Genomic DNA, 18,404 nt, shown 5'->3' on the forward strand with positions numbered 1-18,404 from the left:
ATCAGTTTCAAAAAAAAATTCCATTGGTGCCTTTTGCAATTAGGGATGCACCAAATGAATCAACTGAATCCAGTCAATTTTAATTAGTTGTTGGGGCATGAGGTGAGAGGACCGCTGAAATGAATGAAGTCGAAATTGGTGAGTCAGAGACCACGTATATGGACCATGTGTCAAATTTTAGAGGAAGTTTAATTTGAACAGGTGAGTTGGTGAGACAGCATGTCAAAGTAGCACAGCTAATGATGAAACAGGAAGCAGACAAGATAGCAAACATTTGCAATTTTCCTCATGTAGATCAAGTGTTACTCTGACTTCCAGTGGCAGGTGAGCAATTATAAGCAAGGTGTAATGTACTGTATGAAATCAAAAGACAATTGAGGGAGATGAATTATGTGCTATGAAAGCCAGCCAGAAAGAAACCTCACAGTGTGTATCATGTGAATATGCTCGGAAGGTATTTTGAGAGGGAAGGGAAGCAAAAGCAGGTTGTGTTACTGGTTGCAACACAGAGAGAAGAGCCAAGCTCAGAGGGTTCTAAATTGGACATTCCTCTAATTAAATTGAACCATGGGGAAGTTTTCAAAAAAAATGGGATAAATTGTTGAGTTATGTTCCGGAGGAAAATTAAAATGACCTTACAGATTTATTGCAGTCATATGTTAAGCCAAGTGAGAATTACTGGAAGCACTCACTTCCAAATAACCTACAGCTTTGTAGAATTAACCATTAACCATCCTGTGGCACAGGATGAAAAATAGTTTGTATGCTTGCGAAAAGATAACTAAATCAACATAGTTGCAGCGACTGGAGCTCATCCATCGTAATTATGCCAACATCAAATGGCACACATAACAATTCTGTGTGGACGATTGCAATGTCAAAGCAGTTACAAAATCTGATTCATATCCTATTCCACATTTGGAAGACTGTATTAAGAAGGTAGGAAGAACCACTTATATTTCAAAGTTGGACTGACTGAGAGGAGAAGGTAGCTTTGGGAGAGGTGATTGCCAAGTTGTATTATCACTGGACTGTTAATTCCAGAGACCCAGATAATGTTCTGGGGTCCCAGATTCAAATCCTGCCATGGTAGATGGTAGAATTTGAATTCAATGAAAAGAATGGAGTTAAGAATCTAATGATGACTCTGAATCCATTGTTAATTGTCAGGAAAAACCCAACTGGTTCACTAATGCCCTTTAGGGAAGGAAAGTGCCATCCTTACCTGGTCTGGCCTACATGTGACTCCAGGCCCACAGCAATGTGGTTCACTCTTAATACCCCTCTGGGCCATTGGGGATGGGCAATAAATGCTGCCGAGCCAGCAATACCCTCATCCTGTGAATGGATAAAGAATGGCAGTATCCAACAGAGGGAAGTAAATGTGGGATTTTGTGTGTGTGTGTGTGTGATAGAGTTTACAACAGCAGAGGTAATGATGAGTTGTATGCCTACTCCTGCTCCTATTTATTCCGGTGTTTTTAATTCTTCCCAGGGGATATGTGTGTCTGGTCCGGACAGGAAGATCGGTCATTGACTGATCATCCAAACTGATGTTTTCGCGCCCCGCTAATGATATTGTAGAACCCCAACAGTGTGGAAACGGGCCCTTCAGCCCAACAAGTCCACACCGAACCTCCCACTCACACCCATTCCCCTATAAACACACCTAATTTACACAACTACAACCCGACAGGCAATTTAGCACGGCCAATCCACCTGAGCTTGCACATCTTTGGACTGTGGGGGGAAACAGACACAGACATGAGGAAAATGTGCAAACTCCACACAGACAGTCTCCCTTGGCTGGAATTGAACCTGGATATCTGGTGCTGTGAAGCCGCAGTGCTAACCACTGAGCCACCATGCCACCCTTTGTATCCTTCTCACCTTTTCCTACAGCCCCTTTCATCAGTCAGAAAATACAGAAGCCAGAACTCATACGCAAGCAGGTTCAGGAACTGCCTCTTCCTGGCCATTATCAGACTGAGTAATGGACTCTCTAGCCTCAAATAAAATTGATCTTCTTAAGTTTCATCATGTCTAGTGCATGCCCTGTGCCACATAACCTGTTTCCCTCTGAGTTATTTTGATCTGTGCATCCTTTGCTAACTATGATCTGCCTGTATTGCTCATGAATAAAACTGCAGTGCGGTACACGTGAGAAGAAATAAACCCAATCAAATCAAACCAAACTAAATTTCAGAGCATAGTTAGGAGTCAAACTCCTTGTAGTGAGTGTGGAGACACAGGCATGCCTGCCAGTGTAAAGCTGACAGATTTCCATCTGTAGGAGGTTACAATGAGACATGTTTTCCATGGATAAAAGCAAACTGCTGTGGAAATTTACAGCAAAGAATGGAGAAACTCAGTGAGTCTGGCAACATGTGGCGAGAGAGAAAAACAGATGTTTTCAGTCTGGTATTTCGCTCCTTTGGAGCCAAGTTTCCATAATGATTACTGAGATTGTCTCCAATCACTTCAGTGAGCTGCTGCATTCCCACCCAGCGATGTGTTTTTCCTTTATTCATTCAAGGGATGTGGGCATCACTGACCAGGCAGCATTAATTGTACATCAGTAATTGCTCAGAGGGCACTGAAGGGGCAACAACATGACTGTGGGTCTGACTTCACGTGGGGGCCACACCAGATAAGGGTGGCAGTTTCCTTCCCTCAAGTGAACCAATGATGGATTCATGGTCTTCATTAGAACCTTGGTTCCAGCTCTTTTTTTGAATGTTGAGTTCAACTTCCAAAATCTGCCTGAGCAGGATTCAAAGCCATATCCTCAGAGCGTTATCTGGGTCTCTGGATTAACAGTCTCGTGATAATACCACTAGGCTATTTACTCCCTATGATATTGAAAATCTCGACCTGCGGTGGTGCCTCTCAATTCCGCAATCAGTCAATGAGCACTCGTAGTCGGTCTGGCTGTTTAAGGCTTAACTCTTTATTTCTCAATATGGCCAGGTACAGAGCATCCAGAAACACAGAAGTTGAGCACTTCTGTGGTCCTCGGAAGAGCTGCACACCATAGGTTAATACAAAGACATTTTTATACTTTTCTTAAAGCAGGCGACAAGGCGTGACTAATCAGTATATAATAATGCTTCATTGACAGTTATTAAGTCCAATGATAATAACCGGTAAACAACTTATGTCACTACACTTAGATCATTTCTATCTTACGACAGAGAGCCTTTGCACCTGCACTTGAAGGTCAGTCAGAGCAGGTAGTACTCCTCTATCTTATCAGGTTACTGCTGTATTCTGAAAGGCGCATTGTCTACTATCTCTCTTTGCAGCGGCCTGAGTGTTAGTGAATTATGCAGCTCGAGCAGAATTAGTAAGCAGTTTGCAGCCTGGAAGCCATTTTGTTGTGCTAACTTGAATTGAGATGCCATTTTGTACCTGTACCCAGGTTTCTTGCTCTCATCTCCCGCATTTGGTCATTCCATAAACACAACACAGGGCAGGTGAGCATAGATTAGGTCAGTCCAAGCGGATGGAGGCCAGAGCCTGCCAATACTCATCCGCCTCCAAGGAGGAGTCAGGGGTGGACAACTGGTCCACCTCATCCTCGTTGGGGGCACCAGCAGGACGAAGGAAGAGCATTTTCTGAGGGGAACTGATATCACTAATGGAATGCACTAGTTTAGCAATAATACATTTAACGATAGCTATACTAACAAAAAGGCAAAGTAAGATAATACCGAGATTCATCACTAGATTAAACAGCCAGTGGCACCATGAGAGAAAACTCCAATCTCTTATCCTAGGAGCTTACCTAAAATCATCTAATTGACTCTTAATAGAGTGAATGCCATGGGTTACGTCATATAATTCGTCCGTAACGTGGGTGATGCATTTGTCTCCCACTATAGTACATAATCCCCCTTGTTGAGCCAACAGATAATCCACAGCATACCTTGTCTGTTGTGCGTAGAGCCTTAGTTCTGCCAGTTCCTTATTAACAGCTTCCAGTCCTGCTACAGTGTTGTTTCCCAGGATGGTTAATGCACATATCAGGTAGTTTCTATTTTTAACACGAATGACTCCCGCTGAATCCCCGGGAGAGAGGGACCCAAGGAACCCGTAGCCAAGTGAGGACCCCAGTGTGACTGGGTCCTCCCAGTCTGCACAGAATTGTGCGCTCATGGCTTGGGCCACAATCTTCCTACAGGCATGTCCTCGCTGGGGGCATGGGACAGGAAGTGGTCCGATAGTACCAACTGCAAAGAGGTCTGGAAAGGTCGGGGTGGCCGTCGTATCTCCCCCATTAAGGAGGAACACAAAGCCTTTCTTAGCCCGATAGAATTTGCCCTCCTGATTATTTTTCTGCGTGAGTTGTTTGTACCACCAGTTCCACGGCTGGCTGGAGTGTACGCCTGGCCCCACCAATTGGTACGTATCAAATGGATATGTCCAGGTGGCTGAACTAACATGTGTCCCATTACATTGGCCACAAATAAACTGTCTACCGGCAGTTATGTTAAGACATCTTTGCTCACCGTAAGTGCACGGAAACAGGCCTTTGTTCACGTGGTCTGCACACAGGAGGTGTCATTGGGGATGAGAGCGTATGCGCACCCCTATCCCTGTCCTGAAAAGCAAAGTGGGTTCGAACATGTTGTGCAGTTTGGGCCCTGTGTGCCTGTACAGCCTGGAACGCATGGTTCCCTGCCGGGGGATATCAAAACACGGCCATGCCCCAAATCAGTGGCATCTATCAACTCCACTCAGCGTCCCTGTATACCGCGTCGGTATGTACCAGTCGGGCCTACGCATGAAGCGTTAGTTGTGTCAGTCATGTATAAGTCAAAGGGGGGTCCATCCAGTGGTGGCTACAAATAAAGCCTGTACTGCCAGGACAAGTGGGTAACTCACAGCGCGGTTTCCATATAAAAGGATATGAGCCTTAAAAAACAAATTGTCCTTTAGGCCTAATGCTGTAAAGGTGGCCATGACAGTGGAAAGTCCAATAGCAGGCTTTAATCCTTTTGCGGGGCCCATCATTTACAATCACTCAGGTGAATCCAGCGGCTCTGTCCTCTGGCCTTTGGCAGCAGTTGGTGTTTGCAGGAGTATCTGGAATAACCGGGAGATTCCTTCTGGTCATCCTGGAACAAGGATTACGATATCTAAAACAAAAGAAGAATTACCACTCGAAACATACAGTTTTGGTTGTATTTTAGGAGTCTGGTTCATTACTAACTTATTCTGGTCCCTTCCCCAGTTCGTCATTGTCTGCATCTTCTTCATCAGTCCCCTTCATAGGGGCTTGACCGATGACATGGCAATGATGGAGGTGAACCCAGGTGGAGCACCCGGCGATCTTAGCAGTGGTAGGATGGCGAGGAGAACCTGGAAGGGCCCCTCCTATTGAGGTTGTAGGCCTCAGCGGGTCCAATTCTTGATAAGAACGAAGGAGCCGGGTTCAACAGCAGAACAGTGTCGAGGGAGGGGAGCTTCTCATAAGCAGGACTGACGTGGGAATGAAGACCTCACAAAATTTTAGTCAAAGCAAGAATACAGGAGGACATATCTTCAGTCATGTGAAATAAACAGGGGAAGAGGCATCATTCCAGGGGGCGTGGAAAGCCTGACCGAAAACAATTTCGGCTGGGGATGAGCAAGTTTTGCCTGCGGGAGTGTAACGCAGGTGGAATAAGACCAGAGGCAATAACTGAACCCAGGAGAGACTGGTCGCAGAAGTCAATTTGGAAAGTTTAGTTTTCAAAGTCTGGTTATAACGTTCGACACACCCCATAGCCTGAGGGCGATACACACAATGAAGCTGGCGGCAGGTCCCAAAATGAGAGCATATTTCATCAGTGATATCCCGAATAAATTGGGAGCCATTGTCAAGGACAAGCAAAAGGGAATACCAAAACAGGGAATAATTTCTTTGAGCAAAATGTCTACAACAGTCTTGGCAGGAACGTGAGAAGTAAGATATGCCTCAATCCATTTTAAAAATTGTCTGAACTAACCTGTCGAGGTACCCCGAATCTTAGTCTGAATTCTGTTACTAGTTATTTTACCACTGTCGAGGCTTTATTATGAGTGATTGGAGAGGTCTCAATCCATCTGCTGAATACATTAACAACAACAAGCCAATGCTTATAGCAATATGCACGTGGTAATTCAATAAAATCAAGCTGAATGCACTCAAATAGACCACCTGGCAAGAGTGTTTTCCTGTTACGCACCACACTCCTTGACCAGTCAATAAGCTTTGGTAAGAAAGCATCACGCATGCACACTTGGCCAACTAGAGTGAACCAGAGGCCTTTTGACACAGAGTGCGAACACCCATGCATTTTCCATCATTGTTTTTCAGAGTAAGGGGCATCCCCCTGTAAACACTGAACAGTGACAATATCTGGCATGCCCGTCGTGTTCGAAGGAGGCAAGCAATTTATTGCCTGCTTGTTCATAGACGTCACAATAAGAGTTTGATCTGTGGCAGCCTGATCAACCCGAGCGTTACCCTAAGTAACCACAGAATCTTCGGAGGCATGGGCAGCGCATTTGATAATAGCCAATTGTTCAGGGAGGATTGCCTGGAGAAGGGTTTCAACATCCAGGGAATTCTGAATGGGTATTCCTGAGGACTTTATTCAGGCCTCCCCTGTGAGTTGTAAGGGAATCTTGACCTGCCTTCTTTTGCCCACTCGCAGTCTGTTCCGTATTCTGTTTCCTGTTTCTCTGTTTCATTTTAGGCCGAGTACGACATGAGATAGGGTCTGCACAGGCCGCGGGTTTGCATTCTTTATCTTATGGCTTGTACCTAAAATGTGGTGTGCCAGACAACAGCAGAAATACATTACTGATGTTTAATCTGAAAATGACTACATGAAGTAACTATTCCTCCTGTATGTTAAAGGCAGGTTACTGTAATTGTTTTGAAATAACATCTGCTTGAAAATAGTCCATTGATGCTGTATTATGAGGCACTTCTAACTCAGCTAAATCTCTGCATTGTTAACAGGGCGTTTAAACCAATTAATCAGATCTGCAACTCAGTATTGGCAGAATCTCTGCAAGATTTGTTAATTTGTAAATGTTTCTAAAGTAAGGTTTGCCAGAAGAGTCTAAATCACATCCTTATGTTACTTTATATTTTAGATCTTTCTGCAGAAACATTAATTGGGGAGGGAGGACCAAATTAACTGACTGAACTTCAAACTGAATTTCAAACAGATATGAATGCAATGCTCTCATGATCTTGGTTAACAGTAGAATTTTTTTTGGGGATCTGCTTGTTCTACTGTTTCACATCATCTGCATTGCATGTAGCACTTTATTTTAAGTTACCTACTTCCTTCTCCAGTCCTCCTTGTCTTACTCATCTACGTCATTACCTTCGAACAACATCGGCAAGCCAGATATGTCAGGAGGTACCTCCTTTTTTTTCTGTACGGTAACTCAGCCTGGCGTTTCACTCTTAATTGTTTATTCTGCATTTCCTTTCTCAATCTTTCCTGTTCTGCTTTACTCCCCACACTCCCGCTTCAACACCTCCCACGACTTAAGGTTTCCCTCATGATCACATACTCTAATTCCTCTTCAATGCGCATTATTCTCCCAACTCGCCAGTTTAGATTTGTTTGTTATTTCCTCAGCAGTTTTTCTCCACATGGATATTAAAGTTTTTCAAGGTTTAACCCATTTTTTTTAGTGCTTTTACTTTGTTGCTTATTTCGATGTACTACACCAGTGTCCTTGTTCTCAACACCCACTTCAGGGTCCTGGCCTTCACGTGGGGGATTTCCCCTCTTAACAACCGGTCTAAGGCCGGAAGTTTGAGACAGACAGACACTACTTATTCAATACTTATAGCTGAATACTTATTCTATTTTGCAGTCTTACACTAACCCCTCCAGACTTAATTTCTTTTTTACCTGCAAACCTCCAGGATGTTTTACTTTTCGTGCCACCGGGGGACTCAAACCTCCCGGTCTTTTAAATGTAACTTCTTGTTTAGGAGTGTGAGGTGCAGATAGGAATACCAATCATCCAAATCCAAATTTTCATTGTCTCCCGCACCCAAACCAAAGCCAACACAACTCCTTTTATTTGTCAGTCACCAGTCACATTTCTTTCTGTTTCTGTTGACATTTGACTCGAGCACATTTTTTTTGAGGACCTCAATTAATTTTATGGTACCATTATCAGTCAGTTCAATTCCTAATTTGGTGGCCACTGTTCATCACCTAATTTCTTATTTAAGGCGCCAGAAAGTTTACACAGGCTTTCAGATTTATCTGGATATTTTTCACATCGTTTCACTAGCGAAGAAGATGATTCGTCCATCTTATTTACATTGTTACTCAGCTTAAAAAACCTCACTTTATAAACTTGACCCAAAACTTTCACTAATGAACAGCCTGTCAATGAACAGCAAACTAACGGCTTTCATAAACCTTCGCAACATTCTAAAACCTTGACAGTCTCGTTGTAATATATCACGATACTCCTGAGTGTCGTCTTTCACAGGCTAATTAGGAATTCACTTTAAACAATGCCAATCTGACACGATTTAAGTCCCTGATTCATTTAAAATCTTTAAAACTCAGGTCCCCAACCTGTCTATTTTATCCCTCACTCCAAATGTCTCTACGCCTTGTTTTTCTCTAACGGCTTGTCTCAGATCCCCAATCCAACTTTTAAATAGAGTCCACTACTCCTTGTTTTCTCGAAACGGAGTCCACTAATCTTTCCTCTTTAAACAAAGTCCTCTACTCCTTACTCTTTAAACGGAGTCCACTGCTCCTTATTCTTTAAACGAGGTCCACTACTCCTTGCTCTTTAAACTGACTCCTCTACTCCTTGTTCTTTAGATGGAGCCCTCTGCTCCTTGTTTTTCTCTAAAACTGATTTGTCTCGGATCCACAAACCAATTTTAAACAGAGTCCTGTACTCCTTTATTTCTTCACAAATGACCTGACCGATGATTTTTCGGGCTGGACTCAGACTGTCGGCAGCGAAGGATCGAGTCCACCGTGACCCGAATGAGAGGAAAACCAGATGGAGAAAATATTCACGTCTGGCTGGCCAATTCCTCTACACTCAAATAGTGGAGGACTCAAGGCTCTTACACCACTGTCCACAATCCGCCCGTACCGAATCCGAGTCATGGCACCATATGTAAATCTTGACCCCTGGCGAAGTCTCTCGATTCCGCGATCAGGCAATGAGCACTAGCAGTCGGTCTGGCTGTTTAAGACTTTACTCTTTATTTCTTCAATCGGCCGGGTACACATCATCCAAAAACACAGAAGTTGAGCACTTCCGTATTCCTTGGAGGAACTGCACACTACAGATTAATACAAATACATTTTTATACTTCTCTTAAAGCAAGGTACATGGCGTGATCGCACAGTGTATTCAAACAATGACAAATTAATACATGATATTGCTTCATTGACAGTCACATAATCCAATAGTATTAACTGGTAAACAACTTATGTCACAATGCTTAGGTTTTGTCTCACCATACAGCACCATAACATTTGCTCCCGAAGGTCCGCTAGATTGTTCAGTGCTGTATTATCTTATCATTACTGCTTTATTTATGCAGCTCTAGCAGAACTTGGAGTTTCCAGCTAAAAGAGCAGCTCGAGCAGAACTCACAGTTCCCAGGCTGGAAGCCATTTTGTTGCGAACGCACCAGCAGCCCTCTTGTGCCTGGACCCAAATGTTAGATTCTCAGCCAGACCAGGTCAGGATGGCAGATACCAGTACAACATTTGGGCTTTTCCCCTTACAATCAACAATGTTCATCAGGAGAATTTCATTTCCAGGTTCTGTTTGAACGTCAGATTCAGATACAAATTTGAACATCAGCCTGAGCAGGATTCAAACACACAACCTCAGAACATTGCCTGGCTCTCTGGATTAACCGGCCTATGAAAATACCACGAGGCGATTTACTCCCTGTGACATTGCCAGTACAAGGCAGGGTTGGAGTTTGCAAATCAGGACCCAGTGCAGGACAACGGAAAGGAATTGTTAACAAGTGTTGGGTCTTCAAAATTATACCCTTTGAATGTGATTGTGTTCATCTGCACAAGCCTTCTTAAGTCAGAAATATTTAAATTGGGACACCTTTTTTTCACTTTATTCATTCATGGGATGCGGGCATCGCTGACGCGGCAATATTGCCCATCCCTAATTGCCTGGAGTATAGCTGAGATTAAACCACATTGCCATGGGTCTGGAGTCACATGCAGGCCAGGCCAGGTAAGGATGGCTGTTTACTTTCCTAAAGGGCATCAGTGAACCAGATGGGTTTTTCCAACAATCGACAATAGATTCATGGTCATCCATAGATTCTTAATTTCACATATTTATTGAATTCATATTCCATCAAATGCCCAACCGTCTTGGTAGGATTTGAAGCTGAATTCCCAGAACATTATCTGAATTAACAGTCTATCAATAATACCACTTGGCCATCACTTCCCCACAAACTGTACAGTACAATCTCTTTATAGCACCAGCTGCAAGTTAACAGGATGAAGTTTATTCGATGAAATCGTTATTATATTTCAAGATTCAAAATTCTGTAGAATGAAATTGACGGAAAGTTTAATACCATCCCTTAACTCCTGTCTGAACTTACTCTGGGTCCCTGTGTAAATAAATGGGTTTATACAGGAACTTAAGATCTGAAGCATGTACCCACTTTCTTCCAGGACGAAATTGGACTCATTGTAATTGGAACCCGAGAAATAGCTTACATTTTTAATTCGGACATAGAGAAATGTTGAGACAAATAGCAGCCATAACATGATGAAACTGCCCGAGATAAGGAAGAGCAGGATGACGGACTTTCTCCGATTGTTCACCTCCGTGTCACTCAGATTTTCCACCTGTTTTCTGAAACGGAGTCTTTTGCGAGTTTGAATGGCCTTTAGAATTTGTCTGACAGTCACAGCATTGAGCAATAAGATCAAAACGAACGGGAGACAAGGGGTTGAAATGCTCTCAATCCAATCAAATGCAGCCCATGCAGGTGAAGTATAAAATATTGCCTTAATTTTGCAATACCATGGAAGATTATCGATTATATATAATGGTTCATATATGAAATACCAGAATATATTTTTGAAACAGCTCATGCCGCAAACTGCCCCTATAACCACAGCTGCTACTTTCTCTGTGCAATATCTTGTCTTCAATTTCGGGCAAGAAATGGCCACAAACCGATCAAAAGTGAATACAACAGTTGCCCAGACAGTACAATCCCTGCTTCCAGCCATTAGAGCAAAATTGACACTGCAGACTGGGGTAACATACAGGATGCTGGTCGGGAAGTAAATTCCAACAACACGGTTCAATATTGCAGCTGTAATAATGACTAGTAGGTCTGTCGCTGCCATGTATACAAGGTAGTAAGTGATACATCTGGAGAGACCGCACCTGCCTCTGGATAGGATCACAATCACTGCCAAGTTAGCTGCAATATGAAAAAGACACATAAGCCAGAGAATGTTGGAAATGGAAGAGTGAAAGAGACAATGTGAATAAAACTCTAAAACCCTGAGGTTCAAACGCCAGCAATCATTTCTATTGAACGCGGGAGCAGGCTCATGGTCTGGATAGACAATGGCAAATTCACCTTTACCTTATTGAGATACAGACATACCATTTTTGCAGCATTGTTACTGGAGCTGCACAGGAGAACGAGGATACGGTATTTGCTGAGACAATTATCCAAATTGAATTATAATTTTCAGCCCATATAAGAATGATACAACTGAATGATCTTTCCTTCAGGAAAGATTGAGAGCAGGAACAATTCAGAATATTGCCGAGGTTTGGCCTCAGCAATATTCACTCAGAAACCATCAGTCTCAGATCCCTTTGAAGATCATGCTGGCACTGATCCAGGAATGGAGTTAGAGACTGAGAATGGAAACCAGGCATAATGTGGTACAGAGAAATTTAAATCTTATAAATAAAGTGGCTCTTACATTGTTACCAAATGTACACAATTTTGTTCACAATTTTCAACAAAGTGACATCATTTCACTGTGTTGATTATTAATTTCAGCTCTGAAATTTTAATCCTCTGAACACTGTGACTTTGTATGAGGAATATAATATTGGAGCATGAAATACATAGCGATCATAACATTGAGATACAACTATGTCTTGTCTGCACCAAACAAAGAATTAATTTAATCTTTAAAGTCAATATTCTTCCACTCTAAGCCAGCATGTAGACCTATCACAAAAGGCAGGAGGTTTAGAGAGGTTCTGAGGGCAATCATCTTTTACCCAGAGGGTAATGAGGCCTGGAAAGAACTGCCTGGGAGCATCGTCAAGGTGGGGAACGTCACAACCTGTAAAAAAAATGATGTGTATGAGCACATGTAATGCTATAACATGTAAGGCTGCGGGTTTGGAAGTGGGGTTGGTGTAGATTTAGACTAATTTTTGTTGGAGCAGACATGATTGTCCTCTTTGACACGATTATGCTTGACAGTTCATTGGTTCATTTCCTGTGATCCAGACGATGCAGTTTAACAGTAGAAGTACTCAAAGGTCTTTTGCTTCAATCACCACGTTCAGAAGAAATGGTGTTCCACCACCATTTGGATGTGATTTACAGGGAGTCACCATTCCAGCACGGAACATATTGTTAACCCTTCAGAGTGATTGCAAATCAGAGACCTTTGCATGTTGTGTGAATTTCATGAATTGCATTGCATGACAGGAACAGGACATGCAATTTTTTCTGTACTATCAGTTCATGCAAGCTGCGTCACACCTCAGGCACAGATGGAACTCAATACTAATCTCCATGGGACAGTGATTGTAACCTGACTATGTTGTCACCAAGCCCTGTTACTGTTAGATTACTGAAGTTTATGTGCTCACAATATGACCCACTCCCAAAGCTCCCTGCAGGTACATAGTTAACATTATTTCAGAAAATTTTCACCTGCATTTGAGGAGCTTACATTCTCTCAGGAAACAATTGAAGGGAAGGCATGACACAAGAACTCAAAAAATTGAAAATCCGAACAGGAGATATATGATCCACTGGTAGAAATACTGCATTAAAAGATATTTTAAAGGCCATTTTGTTAAAGGGACAAACCATTATACACGAGGCAATAAAATACTCTGTGACAAGAGAGAAAAGATAGTAGAGCCAAAGAAATGATACAGTTGAATGACAGAATTGTATCTGAGGAGTCACATTAATATGGTCAAAGCAATATCTTTCCAGGAAATACTTTATAACGTTGAAAGGGAAAATGTCAAACAAAACAGACTCACGATCACAGAAAATTTGGTTTGGCACAGCTCAAATCAAAATGACTTTCAAAACATACAACAAGTCCCAGTTCCGTACCTGGCACACCGATAGCTGCAAGGATGGGATAATAGATTGCAAAGAGCAGACCTTTTGGTGCAGCATGCATTTTGATAAGATACACTCCTCCACATTCAGTGTGTGAGACATTTATGCTGGATGTGTGCCTCCCAGGAGCATTTACGTGTTTTGAATTTGGAAATTAATTGCGAAATTGCAACAACTGAAAATAAACTGTTTTGAAAAGCGTGTGGGTTGATCTCATGAGATATGTACATTGGAACTGGGAGTTGAAGTTACGCCAGCTGCGTCACACAGATGAAACTCAAATGTTCATACACAGAAAAACATGATCTTTGCTGTGACATTAAGAGTGGCACACCAACCCAGAAGTATAGTGCCATAAGTGTGGTGTGAGCCAGAAATGCCCACATCCAATGAACAAAGTAAAAATGACTGAGGTTCACAATAGAATTTAGAATAAGGAACTTCATTAAAAAAAAACAGAAATTAAGCCTAATGTAAATCAGAGTGTCTGGGAAAAGATAATGATAATAGATAGGCAGCTAACATAAAAATTCTTTCGTTAAAAAAAATGGAGTCCATCACCCATCGAAGCAGATGAGAAATGGGAAGAAGTTCATCCTGTGCTTTGATTGTGAAATTTGAAAACAAGCAATGATTTTACAATCAACTGTTAGTCTGTTGTCAACTGTTTTCTGAGAAATAAAACCATCTATTTCCTTTCATGGAAAGAATGCTGCCCCATCCTGTTTTGGATATGAGGCACTGTTAATCCCACAGCAATGTTATGCCTTTACCTGCCCTCTGACATGTCACACCAAGCCAAATCAGTTGTATCAAACCCAGCACAAAATCTCCAAAAAAGAATGTGGGCTCAATGGGCTGAGTGCTGATAATGGAGACAATGAGGACCGAGATGTTGGGAGCCAGAGTTTGTAGATGTGAGGCTGGAAAAGCTCAGCAGGTCAGACAGCATCCAAGGAGCTGGGAATTCAATTTTCAGGCCAAAAGCCTTCATCAGATGTTCGGCAGGCTTTGGGGAGTCAGGAGGTGAGTTACTCATTGCAGGTCCTGTCGACACAGAAAATTGAACAATTGTTCCATCCCATGCATTAGCACAGCAAACATTCCCAGCAAGACCTCCCCTCCTTGCTCATTCATGTGGTCTCAACTCAATTGGAGCTCAACTTCCAAACTTTTGCACTCTGCCTCCCCTTGCTTTAAGCATCGTGCATTTCTTTTGCAGTGAGTGAACTGTGAAGCAGGATCACTGGACATGACATGTTAACTCTGTTTCTTTCTCTGCAGATGTTTCCAGACCTGAATCCAAAGACAGACTATAAGTGCATAAAGGGTAATGCGGCACCAAAGGCGAGAATAGGACCCCTTACACAATCAATGTGGCTGTCTACATGTGCAATCACAGGAGATGGATGAGATTTACATTTGGAGTACAGGCTCATAGTTCTTCCAAAGAGGAGCCCCAGGTATACAGGATAGTGAAGAAGATATTCGGTATGCTTACCTTTATTGGTCAGAGCATTGAGTATGGGAGTTGGGATATCGTGTTACAGCTGCACAGAACATTGGTTAGACCTCTTTTGGAATACTGCTCCTTTCAAATACATGAGTAGAATGGTTTCAAATCTATGACTAGGATGGGAATAGAGGGATACAGTCCCCAGAAGTGTCGGGGGTTTTAGTTGTGACGGGCACCATGTCAGTGCAGGCCTGGAAGGTCAAAGGGCCTGTTCCTGCCCTGTAATTTTCTTTGTTCTACAGCATGCAATTCAGTTCTCCCTGCTCTAGGAAGGATGATTTGAAACTTGAAAGAGTTTGAAAAGATTCACAAGGACGTTGCCAGAATTGGAGGGTTGGAGCTACAGGGAGAGGCTGAATAGGCTGGGGCTGTTTTTTTCCTGGCAGGGGTGGGGGGCGACCTTATAGAGATTATAAAATCATGAGGGGTATGGATAGTGTAAATAGGCAAGATGTTTTCCCTGAGGTGGGGGAGTCCAAAGCTAGAGGGCATTGGTCAGAGTTGAGAGAGAAAGATTCAAAAGGGACCTAAGAGTCAACATTTTCACGCAGAGGGTGGCGTGTGCATCGAATGAGCTGTCAGAGGCTGTGGTGGAGACTGGTCCAATTACAACATTTAAAAGGCATATGGATGGATATAAGAACAGGAAGGGTTTAGAGGGGTTTGGGCCACATTCTGAAAAAAAATGGGAGTAGATTGTGATCTTTATAAATGACTTGGATGAGGAAGTGGGAGCGTGGGTTAGTAAATTTGCCGATGACATGAAGGTTGGTGGAATTGTGGACAGTTTGGAGGGCTGTTGTCAGTTGCAATGGAGCATTGACAGGATGCAAAGCTGGGAAAAAAAGTGGCAGATGGAATTCAACACTGTAAAGTGTGATGTGATTCATTTTGGAATGTCAAATTTAATTACAGAATACAGGGTTAATGACGGGGTTCTCAGCAGTTTGGAGGAACAGAGGGATCTTGGGGTCCACATCAAAGTTGCGATCCAAGTGGATAGGGGCGTCTGGAAGGCGTTTGGTGTGTTCGCTTTCATTGGCAGGGGAATTGAGCTTGAGGGCTGAGAGGTGTGGATAAATTCCTAGGACCTGATCAGGTGTTTCCCAGAATTTGGTGTGGGATGCGAAGGAAATGATTACTGGTACATTGACTTACATCAATGGCAGGGAAGTGGTCAGAGAGTTTGTGAGGGACAGGATTCATATGCATTTGGAAAGGCTTGGACTGACTGGGAACACTCAACATAGCTTTCTGCAGCAAAATCGTATCCCACCAACTCGAGTGAACTTTTTGAAGGGGTAACAAAGAAAATAGGTGAAGGTATAACAGTGAGCGTTGTCTACATGGACCTCAACAATGTGTTCACAAGGTTCCACATCGTAGATGGTTAGTAAGGTTAGAGCACATGGGATCCAGGGAGAGGTAACCAATTGGATACAAAAGTGGCTTGAAGATGAGACACAGAAAGTGGTGGTGGCAGGCTGTTTCTCAGATTGGAGACCTGTGACAAGCAGTATGCTACAGGGATTTTTATCTCTTCCTCATTTTTTGCCATTTCTATAAATAATTTGGATGTGAATATATGAGGACTGGTTACTAAGTTTGCAATTGACACCTAAATAGGAGGTGTAGTGGGCAGTGAAGAAGAGGATTATTTCAGAGTAGAACAGGGCCTTGATCACATGGGCCATTTGGCTGCGGACATGGGTGGGGGGGGGGGGGGAAGCACAGACTGAGATTAATTTAGATAAATGTGAGATGCCACATTTTGGTGAGGCAATCCAGGGCAGGACTTACATAGTTAATAGTAGGGCCCTGCGGAGTGTTGCTAAACAAAAGGCCCTCGTATAGTAGGGTATAGTTGGGTATTTCCTTTGAAAGTGGAGTTTCAGGTGGACAGTTTGGTGAAGAAGGCATTTGGTGTGTTTGCCTTCATTGGTCAGAACATTGAGTGAAGGAGTTGGAATCTCATATTCTGGCTGTTCATGACATTGGTGAGGTCATTGTTAGAATACTGTGTACAATTCTGGTTACCCTTCCATGCAAAGGATGTCACTAAACATTAGAGAGTTCAGAAAAGATTCACTGAGATGTTACTGGGGTTGGAGGGTTTGAGTTATAGGGAGAGGGTGAATAGGCTGAGCCTTTTCTCCCTGGAGCATTGGAGGCTGAGGGGCGCAATTGTAGAGGTTTTACAAATCATGAAAGGCATGGATAGGGTGAATAGTCAAGTCCTTTTCCCAAGGGCTAGGAGAGTGCAAAATGGCAGGGCATAGATTTTAAAAACCAACAGAACTACGGATGTTGTAAACCAGGACCAAAAACAGAAATTGCTGAAAAATCTCAGCAGGACTGGTAAAGAGAAATCACAGTTTGTGTTTCATGTCCAGTGACCCTTCCTTAGAACCAAGCCGAACTATTCTTTCCTTATAGATCAATTTCTCCATCCCAGACAACATCCTGCTGATCCTCCTCTGTACTCCCTCCAACGCGATCACATCCTTCCTGTAGTGAGATGAGCAGAACTGCACACAACAGTCCAGCTGTGGCCTGACCAACACTCTGTACAACTCGCCGGTTTCACATCCATTTCCATGTGTGCAGTTGTGTCTGTCAGTGAGCAGGGAGCAGTGTCACACCCCTGTTATCTCCACGCCAGAATCAGGATTGAGGGTGAAGCAATCATCGCCATTTCTCAATCTATTTTCATGTTTGCCTCTCCCTCTGCCTCATGTGCATGTTCCCTATGAAGCTGGTCCCATGGTGTAATGGATAGCACTCTGGACTCTGAATCCAGCAATCTGAGTTCAAATCTCAGTGGGACCTCTAATTTTCATGTCCCTGCCAGTTGTTTTATTTGGGCACAACAATGAAATCTGTTTCTAACCCAGACCGTACAGTACTCACCTGTCAGAGCTCGCCAAATTTCAGCCAGAACAGGAATCACAGTACGATCCAAAAGCTTCATTGGGGACTCAGCAGTTTAACCTGCCTCCGGACCAAGTGGAAAGCCAGTCCTGTGCGTGTGGCCACCACAGATTTGCAAGTACCTTTTATCATCAAAAACCCGCAGCGTGGAAATTTTCCCCCTCCATTCCCAGCCGTATCTTTTGGGAAAGTCTTTTGAAGCTGAGATAATGGGAACTGCAGATGTTGGAGAATCGAGATAACAAAGTGTGGAGCTGGATGAACACAGCAGACCAAGCAGCATCTTAGGAGCACAAACGCTCATGTTTCAGGCCTAAACCCTTCATCAGAAAAGTGGAATGGGGAGAGGGTTCTGAAATAAATAGGGAGAGAGGAGGAGGCGGATTGAAGGTGGATAGAGGAGAAGATAGGTGGAGTGGAGACAGACAAGTTAAAGGGGTGGGCATTGAGCCTGTAGAGGTGAGTATCGGTGGGGAGGTAGGGAGGGGATAGGTAGGTCCGTGGCAAATGGACAGGTCAAGGGGGAGTGTTGAGGTGGGGAGGGAGGGAGTGAAGGTGCCGCTTGAGGTGGGA

At 43.2% G+C, this 18,404-nt stretch overlaps 1 non-coding gene across 1 annotated transcript; it reads left to right on the forward strand.

Annotated features, from left to right (window-relative positions):
• Positions 1–17,657: 17,657 nt before the first annotated feature.
• trnaq-cug (transfer RNA glutamine (anticodon CUG)) lies at positions 17,658–17,729 on the forward strand. The gene has a single exon. It is a non-coding gene; the product is annotated as a tRNA-Gln (tRNA).
• Positions 17,730–18,404: the final 675 nt, after the last annotated feature.

This window comes from Stegostoma tigrinum, chromosome 45 (genome assembly GCF_030684315.1).
Source record: "Stegostoma tigrinum isolate sSteTig4 chromosome 45, sSteTig4.hap1, whole genome shotgun sequence".
NCBI classification, from domain to species: domain Eukaryota; kingdom Metazoa; phylum Chordata; class Chondrichthyes; order Orectolobiformes; family Stegostomatidae; genus Stegostoma; species Stegostoma tigrinum.